Source organism: Grammomys surdaster, unplaced genomic scaffold (genome assembly GCF_004785775.1).
Source record: "Grammomys surdaster isolate TR1022 unplaced genomic scaffold, NIH_TR_1.0 188, whole genome shotgun sequence".
NCBI lineage: Eukaryota > Metazoa > Chordata > Mammalia > Rodentia > Muridae > Grammomys > Grammomys surdaster.
In genome coordinates this window covers 15,167,521-15,179,935 of record NW_021604633.1, presented here as the reverse complement: position 1 = coordinate 15,179,935, position 12,415 = coordinate 15,167,521, and the positions used below count along the sequence as shown (strand labels likewise).

Sequence of the window (12,415 nt, the reverse complement as noted above, 5' to 3'; positions counted from 1 at the left end):
AGGAAAGGAAAGGAAAAGACCTGTCATTTGCCGAATCTGAGTTAAGCCATTAGGTTAAATGAAATAAGCCAGAAATAGAAAAGGTGTTCCATAATGCATGAACTCATTTGTACAATCTCATTTGCACGTGAAATCTTCTAAAAACACAGAGAGGAAAAGCACAATATTAACAGAGGAGCAGGATAGAAACGGGGAGATGTAAGTCAAAGAATAAAAAGGAGTAGATAACGGATATAGACGAGTCTAGACATCCAGTGTTCACCCTAAGGACTGAAGTTTAGAACTGTATTATTCTGGGGATTTCTGCTCAATGGATAAGTTTTAACAAGTCTCTTGACCTCCCTGGCCACTCTTTTTTAGAATCCTTGCACCTTTAATGACTGGACGATTAGTTTCAATACTGCCTAGTGCTTACTATACTCAACTATTTTTTTCCTTCTATAACTATATATGTCCTCTGAACACTTTTATCCTTTCCTGTGCATTCAATTTTACCCTCCACATGGCAAGAACTCAAAAAGCCACCTCTGGCCTCCTCAGTCTCCTGTTATACTCCAGGACCCTATATATAAGTTACCTTCAAAGTGCCTTCAGCTCAGAAGCGATGTGCCCATAAGTCCTTTAAGGAATACATTAAAAGTGCATCTCTTCATTCACTGCAGGCAGATCTCTCTGAGTGGAGACCAACCTGGTCTATAGAGAGAGTTCCAGGACAGCCAGAACTATATACTGAGACTCCTTCTTAAAAAAGAAAAAAAAAAATGGGGAGGAAGAGATCTCAATAAAACCACTCTCAAAAGAGGCTAGCAAAAACATGGTTCTTTCTGTGACTCCCACTCACTGAAAAGACTCACCCCCCTAAAAAATTCTCATTAAGGTGTGTCCTTGGCTTGGACTGAGCAAATGAATGTCTCCTTCCCCTACCAGCTCACCACTGTTACCTTTTCTTGATAGTCTCCATATCCTTTCTCAGCTTCACTCCTCCACTACCTACTTCCCCACCACCCCCACCCCACCCCACTGCCACCAAATCCTATGGAAGCTCCTCCTACTGAAGCTGCAAGTCCTGGCTATGGGGTTAGCCTTGATGTAAGCAAGGAGAGGAATCTCTGTTCTCTTGTTCAAGACCTGGAAGAAAAATGAAGCCACTAGTAACCAACCATCTATTTCCCAGCAGCCACTATGCTACCTTACTACCATTGAATCTCACAGCAACTGCAAGTGATTATCCCATCTTACAGGTGAGGAACTGTGCCCCAGGTCACACAGCCCACTCTCAAATCCAAAAGGACTGGCCTCCAACATTTGTCGATGTCCCTCAATGTCATCATGGAAAAGGTGTTTTAGTCATGCTGGATTATCAGAATACAATCTTCTCTAAAACACTACTTTGCACATCAGTTAGACCTGCTTTTAAAATGTGAGGCACAACCCCAGAGGTGTAAAATCTGGGGAGGGCATAACACCAAGGGACAGGACAGCTCATACAAACAAAACATCAAAAACAAATAAACCTTAGGGGCAGTAAAAAGGTTTCTGAGTGCCCAATGACTAAAGTTAATTCAAAATACAATGCGGAACGAATTGAAGGTGTATTCTTGCAGCGCTCACCAATGCTGCGTCGTGAGACTTCATTTTGTACTGGATGTGAGGTCACACCATGCAACACAGAGTGCTACCTGAAAGAGCTCAGCTCGCCTTATAGATGACTAGAAGTTACAAGCTGCAGTGGTTTTCCTGTACATGCAAAGTTTTCTGCTCTTATAGAAAACTCTTTTTAACTTTTGGTTTTCGGTTTTTGAAACAGGTTTCCTCTACATAGCCCTGGCCTTCCTGAAACGGGATCTGCAAACCTGGCCAACTCACAGAGATGCACCTGGCTCTGCCTCCTGAGTGCTAGGAATACAGGTGTGTGCCACCACTGCTAGGTCATAACAGCATAGTTAAGGAAAACAAAAACTTTTAATATTTCCCCATCATTGTTCCTCATAAGTACCAAATCAGTGACTCTGTCACTGTACTATGTTAAATAGCTCATTTTTTGTTTTGTTTTTTCAAGACAGGATTTCTCTGCATAACCCCGGTTGTCCTGTAACTTGCTATGTGGACCAGTCTGGCCTCAAGATCTGCCTGCCTCTGCCTCCTGAGTGCTGGAATTAAAGACGTGCACCACCATGCCCAGCTCTAGAATTGTTGATTTTAAAAATTATTGTTTGAGTTGCTGACTTGACTTTCACGCAACGTAATAAAACAAAATTTTGGCTTGGGGTTGGAATAGAATTTCAGAGCTCATAGAATTGAGATGGTCCTAAGCATATTCTTGTCAGTTTTTAACTACATATTTATGTGAAACAGCATTCTTGGCACTAATGATTATAAAATCAGAATATGGACCCCCTATGGAAAATGCTGAAGATATTCTCAGTCCTGAAGCATGTAGTCTTCAGGCAAGATTTAATTCTTTATGCAAACAAATGGGAACATCTATTTCATTACCATGCAAATTCTCTTCGGTAATAAATGGTGAAGGCATTCACACACCTAACAACTATTCTTCAATGAATTGCCTTATGATTTATTATAATGACATGTTTAATTTACATACCTACTTTACGTACCCTATATGCCAAGAGCTTTTTAAAATTTTGTTAGACAAAGGGAATAAACAGAAAAATTGAAGAATCTCTAAGCAAACATATTACACATCATCTCTAATAGCATGGGAAAGGTCTGAAAGGCTTTGGTACTAAAATCTGGGAAATCAAATGCTACTTGTTATTCTTTTTCGGTAAATTAAGTTGTTAACATGTAAGAAAGTAGGGGTAAAAGTGGACTTTTTAACTCAGAGGCAGAATTTCTGAGTTCGAGACCAGCCTAGTATACAGAGCAAGTTCCAGGACAGCCAGGACCAAGTTCCAAGACAGGGCTATACAGGAAAACTTATCTCAAAGAAAGAAAGATGGAAGGAAGGAGGGAGAAGAAAATGTACTTTTTAAAACAAAGTAAGTTCCTTTTTTAAAATTTAAAAAGAAAAAAAAGGCTGATTTAGACCAGGCTAGCCTAGAACTCAAAATTAGCCTGCCTCTGCCTCCTTTGTGCTTGGAATCACAGGCATGAACCAGGACACTCAATAGGTCCTAAAGTGAGGTTTTGCTTTCTTTAAAACTATTTTTCTTTTACAAAAACCTAGTGTAAAAACTCACCAAGAATAGGAAGTCTTTGCCTGTGTCAACTCGTAAGAACAATAACACTAGAAGACAACTGTGGGAAATGTGCTTCTATGACCAGGTACTGTCATTTGAATAAAACATCACCCTGGGCTTGGTAGACCAGAGCTCATAATAGACATGCCACAGAGTGCAGCAGTACAGCCAATAGGCCTGGAATCCACTGACAAAGTGTGCCCCTTAGCAAAGCGAAAGCAGGTGTCTGCTGTGAAGTCACGTGTCTGAGGACTTGCCTTTCTCAGCTCCAAATGAACTATGAGATACGATAAATACACAGCTTAGCCATATATCAGACCCACAACTTAGCAAAAGCATGACAGTTTGGACATGAAGCATCAGAATTTTTATTATAATGCTTATAAACCAAAAATGTTTCTGAAAAAGAAATCCGAACTTTGAGCACTCAATTAAATGTGGTAGCCTGTCCGTCTCACTCTGTGAATGCTGTCAGATAGAAAGCCTTTCTCTTTTTTTTTTTTTTTTCAAGCTGACACTCTTTAGGTAGGCCTGTGTGGAATGATCTGATATAGGAAAATCAAGCCACACCAGGTGTGATTCCTTGTTTCGGAAATCTGGGGTCAGAAGTATTAAGCTATTCGCAGTGGAAATACTTAAATCAGAGGAGACTTAGTGCTTATGGGGAAATGGGTTCTAGGCTGCCTGGCACTATCCTAAGGAAGATCCAAAAATGATAGGCTGAGCTGGAAAGAGGTGGCTCAGCAGCTAAGAGCACTGGCTGCTCTTCCTGAGGAAGAGCTGGGTTCAGTTCCTAGCATTCATATGGCAGCTAACAACTATCTGTAACTCCAGTTCCAGGGGATCCAAAACCCACATAAAGACATGCAGGCAAAACACCAAGGCAAACAAAATAAAATACGTTCAAAAAGGAAATAAAGCAAATAGAGGGCAATCAGATAGAAAAACAGGTCAGCGAGTATACGCAGGCACTAATTGTCCAGTCTTCTTTTGTAGGTCCTCACCGTTCTATTTAAATAACATCAAATCAAGCAGCATGAATGCTGTACTTGGTCCCAAGTGCAGAACTAATGAAATAAAAACTAGGATCCAAGCCTACAACTAAGAGTGCAGAAACTATGCCCAACATACCGGTACACCCCTATCATCCCAGCACTCAGGAGGCTGAAGCAGGAAGATTTCCAATTCAAGACCTACCTCTGTAACATAGTCTAGTATGGGAAGCTGGGCTGATGTGCTGTGGTATTGTAGTTGCTCAGGGCCTGAGTTTGACCTCCAGCACCTCAGAGAAACAATAGACTATAAATGGCTCTGATACACGAGGATTTTAGGGAGAACCAGAAAAGGAAGAAAGTTACAATTTTACCAAGTAATGGTAACATATATATATATATACATGTGTCTATTACATTGTATATCTCATACAGATAAGTAAATACTTCAGCTGTATGTCTAACTAACATTGAGCTATGTGTTTCATTTCTAAAAGATAAATTCTAAATTATTACAAATTTGTAAGGTGCATGTTTTCACTTCCACACTCCTATACGTGTTAATCCTAAGTAACTGTTTTGACCTTAGCCTATTCTCATGTCAATAAAGAAATGGGGTTAAATGTGCAGAACCCACAGCAGGCCAGCTTCAGGATTTACTCTCCTTAGGTGCCTCCCTGCTTTCTAACATTAAGCTTTCTTACAGAACAATTCAAAAACTTTCTCTCGTCTACTTACTGTGCCCAAACTATGCATCTACTGCGCTGGAAAATGACTATAACGCAATGCATTATGGAAAACAACCCTCCATAGCTAGTAATTGAAGTTTATTTCCTACTCTTCCAGAAAAGGGAATGATAGCACTGTCTTCACATAGCAATACTGATCTGTAAGCCACTGAGACAGCAGCAGATGGAAGGTCTCTTGACACCTACGTATAGTTACTCAAAACTTCCACAGAAACCTGTGAAAGACCCATTCCCAAAACAGGTCATCTCCAACAGTCTCATTCTCCATGAACTGTTTTGTTTATTTTGTTCATAGGATTTGTTGTTGTTTGTTTGTTTGCTTGTTTGCTTTTTGACACAGACCCTCATTTGTATCGTTGGCTGGCCTAGAACTTCCTATATAGACCAGGCTGGCCTTGAAGTCACAGAGATCCACCTGTCTCTGTGCGAACTGACATCAGGAGCCATCACCACCGGCTCTCCAGATCTCTCACGTTTACCAGTGTTCATTCAACACACAATGAAAGGACATCAGAATTAGAGTCCCTCACTAATAAACAACCATGTCTTAGTTTTTCATAATATTCGAACATCCACCTCTTAACAAGGAAGTCAGGTTAATATGTGGCATGTGCCAGCATGGGCACTGAGGGTAGGTAGGTCTACCTTCCTCGTGGGAGTAAACAAGCATATGGTTTACTGCTCTTGCTTATAGCTAACCCGGATTTTGAGTAAAAGTTAGCGGTGATAAATGTAAAGCTGGAGGGTTTCCAACCTGAAAGGAACTGTGTTTCACATCACCAGAGACTAGGAGAAAGGCGAGTCTCAGGGAAGAACTAATGAAAAGAGATGATACTTGAAATCAGTCAACTTCCCAGGACGTCAACTTTTCAGAAAAGCACCTCAATTTTTCTGTAATTCTGAAAGACCTAAAAAGAACTGAAAGTGTACGAAATTGCCTCTATGTGGTCCCATGTGCTTTTCCCCACTGCTGGCAGATTTTAAAATGTAAACATCCCTGGAAGGATAACTGCCAAGCAAAGCCAAGATTATCTAGGAGTACCCCTACTGTCTCAGGAACTACTGAAGGCTACCTAGGAAGACAAGGGACCAGAGAGGAACAATAGCATCAGTGTGCCAGGTTAAAGAGGTTCTGTTAGGTGACTTAAAAGCTGCTAAACTTCCAGTCGACTCTATGGTCTTCTGAAACCTGAAGAAAGGCTTGAGCTTGGGACAAGTGACCTTTGAAGGTGGGTATCCAGTTCCTGATAAAAAGTGGAATTTGGACCCAAGTTACCTAGAGCAGTTTCCCCACTCGGAAAAAAAAAGTCCTTGGCTCCTTCCGCCCCTGAGCGATACTTACTTACCCTTTCTCCCGCTCTTCCTCGGTGAGAAGGGGTAAGTGGTAATATTGTACCCTCGCCCAATTTGGCCAAAATCCTAAAAGTAAAAATGACAGAGACAGGTCCTTTAAAATCCCGTGGCTCCAGCCTGAGCAGCTCCCACCAGCTGCCCACCACACCAGGAGCGGCGTTCCCTCCCGGCCGCTCTGTGGGTACCCCTAGACGGGGAGAAGAGATCGGCTACCCGCCCGGATTGGGGTTTCGGGTTCCCTAACTGAGGGAGCCAGCAGGACGAACTGAGGGGACAGCCGCGCGGCCTCGCTGGAACACGCGCACGCACGCATGCTCGCTACCGTCGCACGGATAGCGGCCGAGCGGCTCCCCGCCTCCCGACAACGCCCACTTGACTGAGGACAAGCCGGAGAGAAGAGACCTTGCCCGGTACATAGAGGGTCTGCCTAAGCCCACCCGTGAGCCAAGCCGCCCGGACCCGCCACCCCATTCCCCCGCGCACCCGCTGCGAAGCTCAACCCAGGGGAAGTCCCCGCGGCAGGCCCCGCCCTCCGCCGCGGCACGCTCCGCCCCCCGTCGCTGCTCGCCCCGCCCTCCGCCGCCACTCGCCCAGACCCGGCCCCCAGCTTGGCGGCAGCGGGAGACTCCTCCCCCTACGGAAGTCCCGCCCCCGAAACGGGGCTCATGGTCGATCAGCAGCCAGAAATAGGGTTACATCGGATCAGGGGGCGGTACTGAGCCTCCTGGCAGTTACAAGTGTTAGAAGCTTTAGACCTAAGCCCTAGGTCGAAGCCCAGCTTGGCTAAGAGGGCAAGGAAAAGCAAGTCACCTGAAACTATCTTAAGCTTCTCCCCTTAGGCCTGGAACCGAGACTGGACTTCTTGTGTTGTTCTGTGGTTTGGTTTTGTTTGCACACGGGGAAACTTCGGTTTTGCTTCCTCTAGCAAGCCAAAAGAAGAAATCCAGAACAGTTTTTTTGCTTCAGAGAAACTAGGGGTCATATATATATATATATATATATATATATATATTTGAGCTTTTACCGTTTAATTGTACACAATCTTAACTGTGTTATTACAACCCAGAAAAACAGTGTAACTAACAGAAAATAGACAACAAAAATTAGTTCGCTTTTTCTACCCTTCCCCAATTGTACCTTTATCTTTTCTTGCTTTACCCTTCTAGATAATGCTGAAGTTTAAGTAGTTTAAGTAGTGCATAATGTTCTGACACTCAGCATTCAAAATTAATTCTAAAGATGGGAGAATGTAAGAGACCTAAATGGAGCTGGGCAGTACTTGCACGGGCCTCTAATCATCCCAACACTGCTAAGGCAGAGACAGGTGGATATCTGAGTTTGAAGCCAACCTGCCAGCCTAGTCTACAGAGCAAGTTCCAGGACAGCCAGGGCTACACAGAAACCTTGTCTCAAAAAAATAAAAAATAAAAAATAAAGAAAAGAAAAAGGCGGGGGGGGAGTTAAATGGACAGATAGCTGATAATTACAAAAGTCTGCCAAAGAAAACAAGATTGCTATCCTGTATACGATGTAGGTGCAGTTATTCTATCAGTGGCCGAAATATTTACTGCAAGGTTACGTCTGATCCTGCCAGTGATTTATGACTTAGTTCCAAGAGCGTATCTTAGAGGCCATTTCTGATGACAGACCCTATTTACAAATTGGATTGGGTCCTAATAGTACAGAGACTTCAAATTAAACAAACGTTTGGTCCAGTGAAGAACTGACAGTATGGGATGGAATGAAGACAGATAAACATCAAAGATGGGGTGAGGGTAGTATTGTACAGGAACCTATGTAAATTTACAAAAAGAGTTGCTAAGTGGAGCTCACTTTGTGATGAGAGTTACCAAAGATATTTAAGAAGCCAAGGTAACCCCAAAAGCTTTTACCCCCTCTTCTCTGCAACTGTTAGGCATTCTAGAACTGACAAAACTCTGAAGTCAGAGCAAAAGGGACTTAAGAACAGTGATTCTATTCTATATGATACTATACTTATGACATAGTATATATACTGTTAAACCCACAGATACATAACAAAAACCAGTGAGCCCTACTCTCTGAGTTTGGGTGATAATATTGTGACAACATAGATTCATTCATTTTAACCTGCACTCTATTAAAGTATTCTCCTGACATAAATAGCTTGGGAGGCTTCCTGCCTCAGTTTACTAACCTAGGCCTAGACCTGGAAGTTTCTAGCCTTCATACAACCTAATCTAGGCCTAGAATATTTTCAGCTTCTGATATGTGCTTCAGAATAAACTCACCATTTCTAGTTCTTTCTTAGCTCTGGCTGGCAGATTCAACTCAGCTGTTCTGGCTCAAACTCTTCTCAATGCAAAAATGATTCAATCTGGTTTATCTTGTCTTCCCCTGAATGAATTACTCGGCCTCATACTAACTTGGCAGTGTGTTATAATCTTCTGGTTCCTTCTCATTCTCTGGCTCCTTCTGTCTTCACTTGTGTCTAGCTTGTTCTCTCTCTGTGACCTGTCTCTGTACAACTGTCCAGCTAAAGCAGCCTTCTTCTTCTCTGCCCTGCTCTCTTAAGTAACTTCCCTTTCCTCCCTTTTCTCATGTGAATTTGGCATATCCTATTGTGTCAAATCTTTCTCTGATTTGTCACTTTGTCTGCCACTCAACTAGACATCACTTTTAAACATAGGTGCTTCTTTCTACAAACTTAACCTTCATTGTTTGGGATTAAAGATATATACTAAAAGCATATCTCTATTCCAGCCAGAGGGATTAAAGGTGGTGTGCTAAGGACTGAGAATAACTAGAAATGGAATTTTTCAGTAAATAACACAATCTTGGCATTCATGGTGTAATAAAGTATCCTATAACAGTACTCTGTCTCAAGATGTTGATAGGAAGGTTGTACATGCATGGGAGAATATGTGAGTGTCCTGGAAGATGTGGGTATCCTGGGATTTGTGGGAAATCTTTCCATTCTGTTCAATTTTGCTCTCCACGTAAAACTGATCTTTAAAAATAAAATTATATTTTTAAAAAGAAACTAAAATAGAGCCTCTGAATACTATTTATTCTTCAGGGTCATTAAATTTGAAGCTCAAGTATTTGACATCAAAGCTATCAGAAGACTTGTACCAGATATTCCTAACTTAGATACACATTTAAATTATGATTATGCATCATATTAATATTCAATGGGACATTGAACCAAAGTTAATACTTGAAGTAATTAGGCTTACACATTCTATGGATCATTTCCTAGCCCACAAATAAAAGTAGGGTAAAAGCAGTTTCATCTGCTTGGGTAAAGTGGGTAACCACAAAGCTGGAAGAATGAGGATCTGAGCTCAGGAAATGGGGAATCAGAGATGGCTCCTGCGACTCATGGTTTCACTCAAGTGAATGTAAATGTCACTTTTATTTTTTCAGATGTAGGGATGAAATCAGAGACATACCCAAGCTTTATGGCTTGGACTAAGGCCAGAGTGTTTCTATCTAACTATCCCTAGGCCTAGACCTGGAAGCTTCTAGCCTCCATACAATCTAAATCTTCTGCAAGTCTGGACCTTGAAGGCCTCAGTTTCTGGCCTCCGTCTGCTATCCTAGGCCTAGAATGTTTCAGCCTCCACGACTTACTGCTGAATAAACTCACTCTTTCTAGCTGTTTCTGAACTCTTGCTGGCTAGTTCAACTCAACTGTTCTGGCTTAAACTCCTCTCCAAGCTGACTGATTCAAATTGGCTTCTCTTAGCTTCTGACTGAATTGTTCTGCTCTGAAAGACTGCCTCTGAACTCCACAAACAGAACTACTCTGGACTCAACTGCTCTCAAATGAAGTCTACTGAACTGAACTGAACTGAACTGAACTGAACTGAACTGAACTGAACTGAACTGAACCGAACTGAACCGAACCAAACTGAATTTAACTCAACTCTCCCCCTTTACAGCTCTTAACAACCTCTCCTTCTTGTCTGTTCTCATGAGAGTTGGACATATCCTACCTCTGACTCATTCTGTCAAATCTTTTTCTGATTTGTCACTTTGTCTCAATTAGAGGTCATTGTTTGGGATTAATGGTGTATACTAAAGATATGTCTGTATTACAGCCAGTGGGATTGCTGGATTATATTTTTGGATTTGATTCTTTGTCAGAGCAGCCATGATGCTGGATTAAAATTCCTCTACAATTGTCCATATGTCGTGAGTGGTTAGGGTTAGAGTTGACCTTGTGCTGTGTCCTGCTGATCTTAGTAGGTCAGAACAGAGAATGAAGTTAATGCCTCGATAGTAAAGCAGAGAAGAACCTGAGTAAACACAAAAAGGCTCAAGGACAGATTTATAAAATATACTGTAAAGAGAAGATATCAACTTTTAGTATGAAGTACATCACAAAGAGAGAATTTTAAAATCTGAAAAGTTGAGTGTAGCATGGTGATGCACATCTTTAATCCTAGCACTTAGGAGGCAGGGGCAGGCAGATCTCTATAAGTTCAAGGCTACCTGGTCTACAAAGAGTGTTCTGGGACAGCCAGGACTACAAAGAGAAGCCCTGCCTGGGGTGAGTGGGGAGCTGAAAAGTTCCTTCCAAGCCGAACTCAAGGATAAAAGTTAAGATAAATCATTGAATTAGATTTTTCTTTCTAGACAGAACTACCTTCAAATGCTTTAGGTAAGCTGCTTTATTGAAGACAAGACTAATATCATTTCATTGACTGATGAAAATAAACATTCTGCAAATGAAGAGCTAAAGTCGAAACTAAGTGAAACAAGAAGAAAAACCTTCTGCATGTCACAGACACTGCAGTAGGAATGACCAGAGAAGGATTAAAAAAATAAGAATTCTATAATCAAATCTGAGACCCATAAGTTTTTAAACAAAATGACAGAGTCTGAAAATGACGTCAACTTCTAAATTGAAGGGCTGGATTTGTGTCTGTCTACCTCAAGATGGCAAACAGTGTACAAGGTTATGGACAAATCGAAGCAGAAAAGTAGGCAGCACATTCCCAGAACTGGACTTAGTGACTTTTCTGAAATGGCTGATCTAAGATGAAACACCTTAGGACAAGGAACAATTAGTTACCCATGGGTTACGAGAAGCACATATTACCTTGAACTGGATACAGTTAAAAATCACATTAGACATTATCTCCCATTCATCAGCCGCTTCCCTGTTTATGTATACAACATCAGACAGAACTCAAACTGTTGACTAGCCTGTGGAATAATAATCACTAATAAAAATGAAATTTCACTGAGCAATGGTTCTCAACCTTTCTGATACTGTGACCATTTGATACAGTCCCTCATGTAACCTCAAACCATAAAATTATTTCTGTTGCTACTCTTATAAATTGTAATGTAAACATCTGTGTTATCCAATAGTCTGAGGCGAGCCCTGTGAAACGATCATTTAACCCACACAAAGGGATTGCTACCCACAGCTTGAGACCTACTGCACTAGAAGATGAGGAAAAGAAAGCAACTAAAAAAGTTGAAAACAATTGGGTAGAATTACTTAAAATTGTGTATCAATTACTCTTCTTATTCTTCAATCAAGCACCTGGCTAAAGCTGCTTAAGATAGGAGGGTTTATTTTCACTCACAGTGATGGGGAATAGTTCACCATGGTGGGTGGGGCAGACATACAGAAGCAGGAGCAGAAAGTAGATGGTCACATTGTCCCTAGCCTCCAAAATGGTACCAGTCATGCTCAAGGTGGTTCTTTTCAGTTAAGCCATTCTGGAAATAACAATATAAACACACCCCAAGGTATGTTTTCCTAGTGATTCTAAAATCCTATCAATCTGACAGTGAGTTAAAGATTTGAGATATATGAATTATTGGGGTCCAGGAGTTGCCCCACAAACCACACAAACATCAATCTCAGTCAGACAGGAATAATTTATTGAGCATTCACCTCAGGACTGATTGATCAGGGCTGGCTGCAGAACAGACTCAGAAGCTGATTGCAACAATGAGCCAGAATCCTACAGAGCTTTTAAGCCTGAGATCCACAAACATCTGTCCCAAGTTATTCCACCAATCAGGATTGAGGGATAGAGGACTTCCTCAGGAGCATGTCTTTGGTGTATACTTATCCTGTTCCCATTGTTTGGGATATTCAAATGTGGCTGGG

The 12,415-nt window shown here is 41.6% G+C and overlaps 1 protein-coding gene across 8 annotated transcripts in view; it reads right to left on the bottom strand.

Annotated features, from left to right (window-relative positions):
• The window catches only part of Immp2l (inner mitochondrial membrane peptidase subunit 2), a 796,480-nt gene extending 789,645 nt beyond the window's left edge, over positions 1–6,835 (bottom strand). For 3 of the 8 annotated variants that reach the window (XM_028768878.1, XM_028768882.1, XM_028768881.1), the window contains exons 1-2: positions 6,781–6,835; positions 6,291–6,363 (exon numbers count right to left, since the gene is read on the bottom strand). The gene's annotated coding sequence lies outside the window, so the exon portion shown is untranslated. The other 5 variants (XM_028768884.1, XM_028768883.1, XM_028768885.1 and 2 more) reach the window with 3 other exon arrangements.
• Between the last annotated feature and the right edge of the window lie 5,580 nt (positions 6,836–12,415).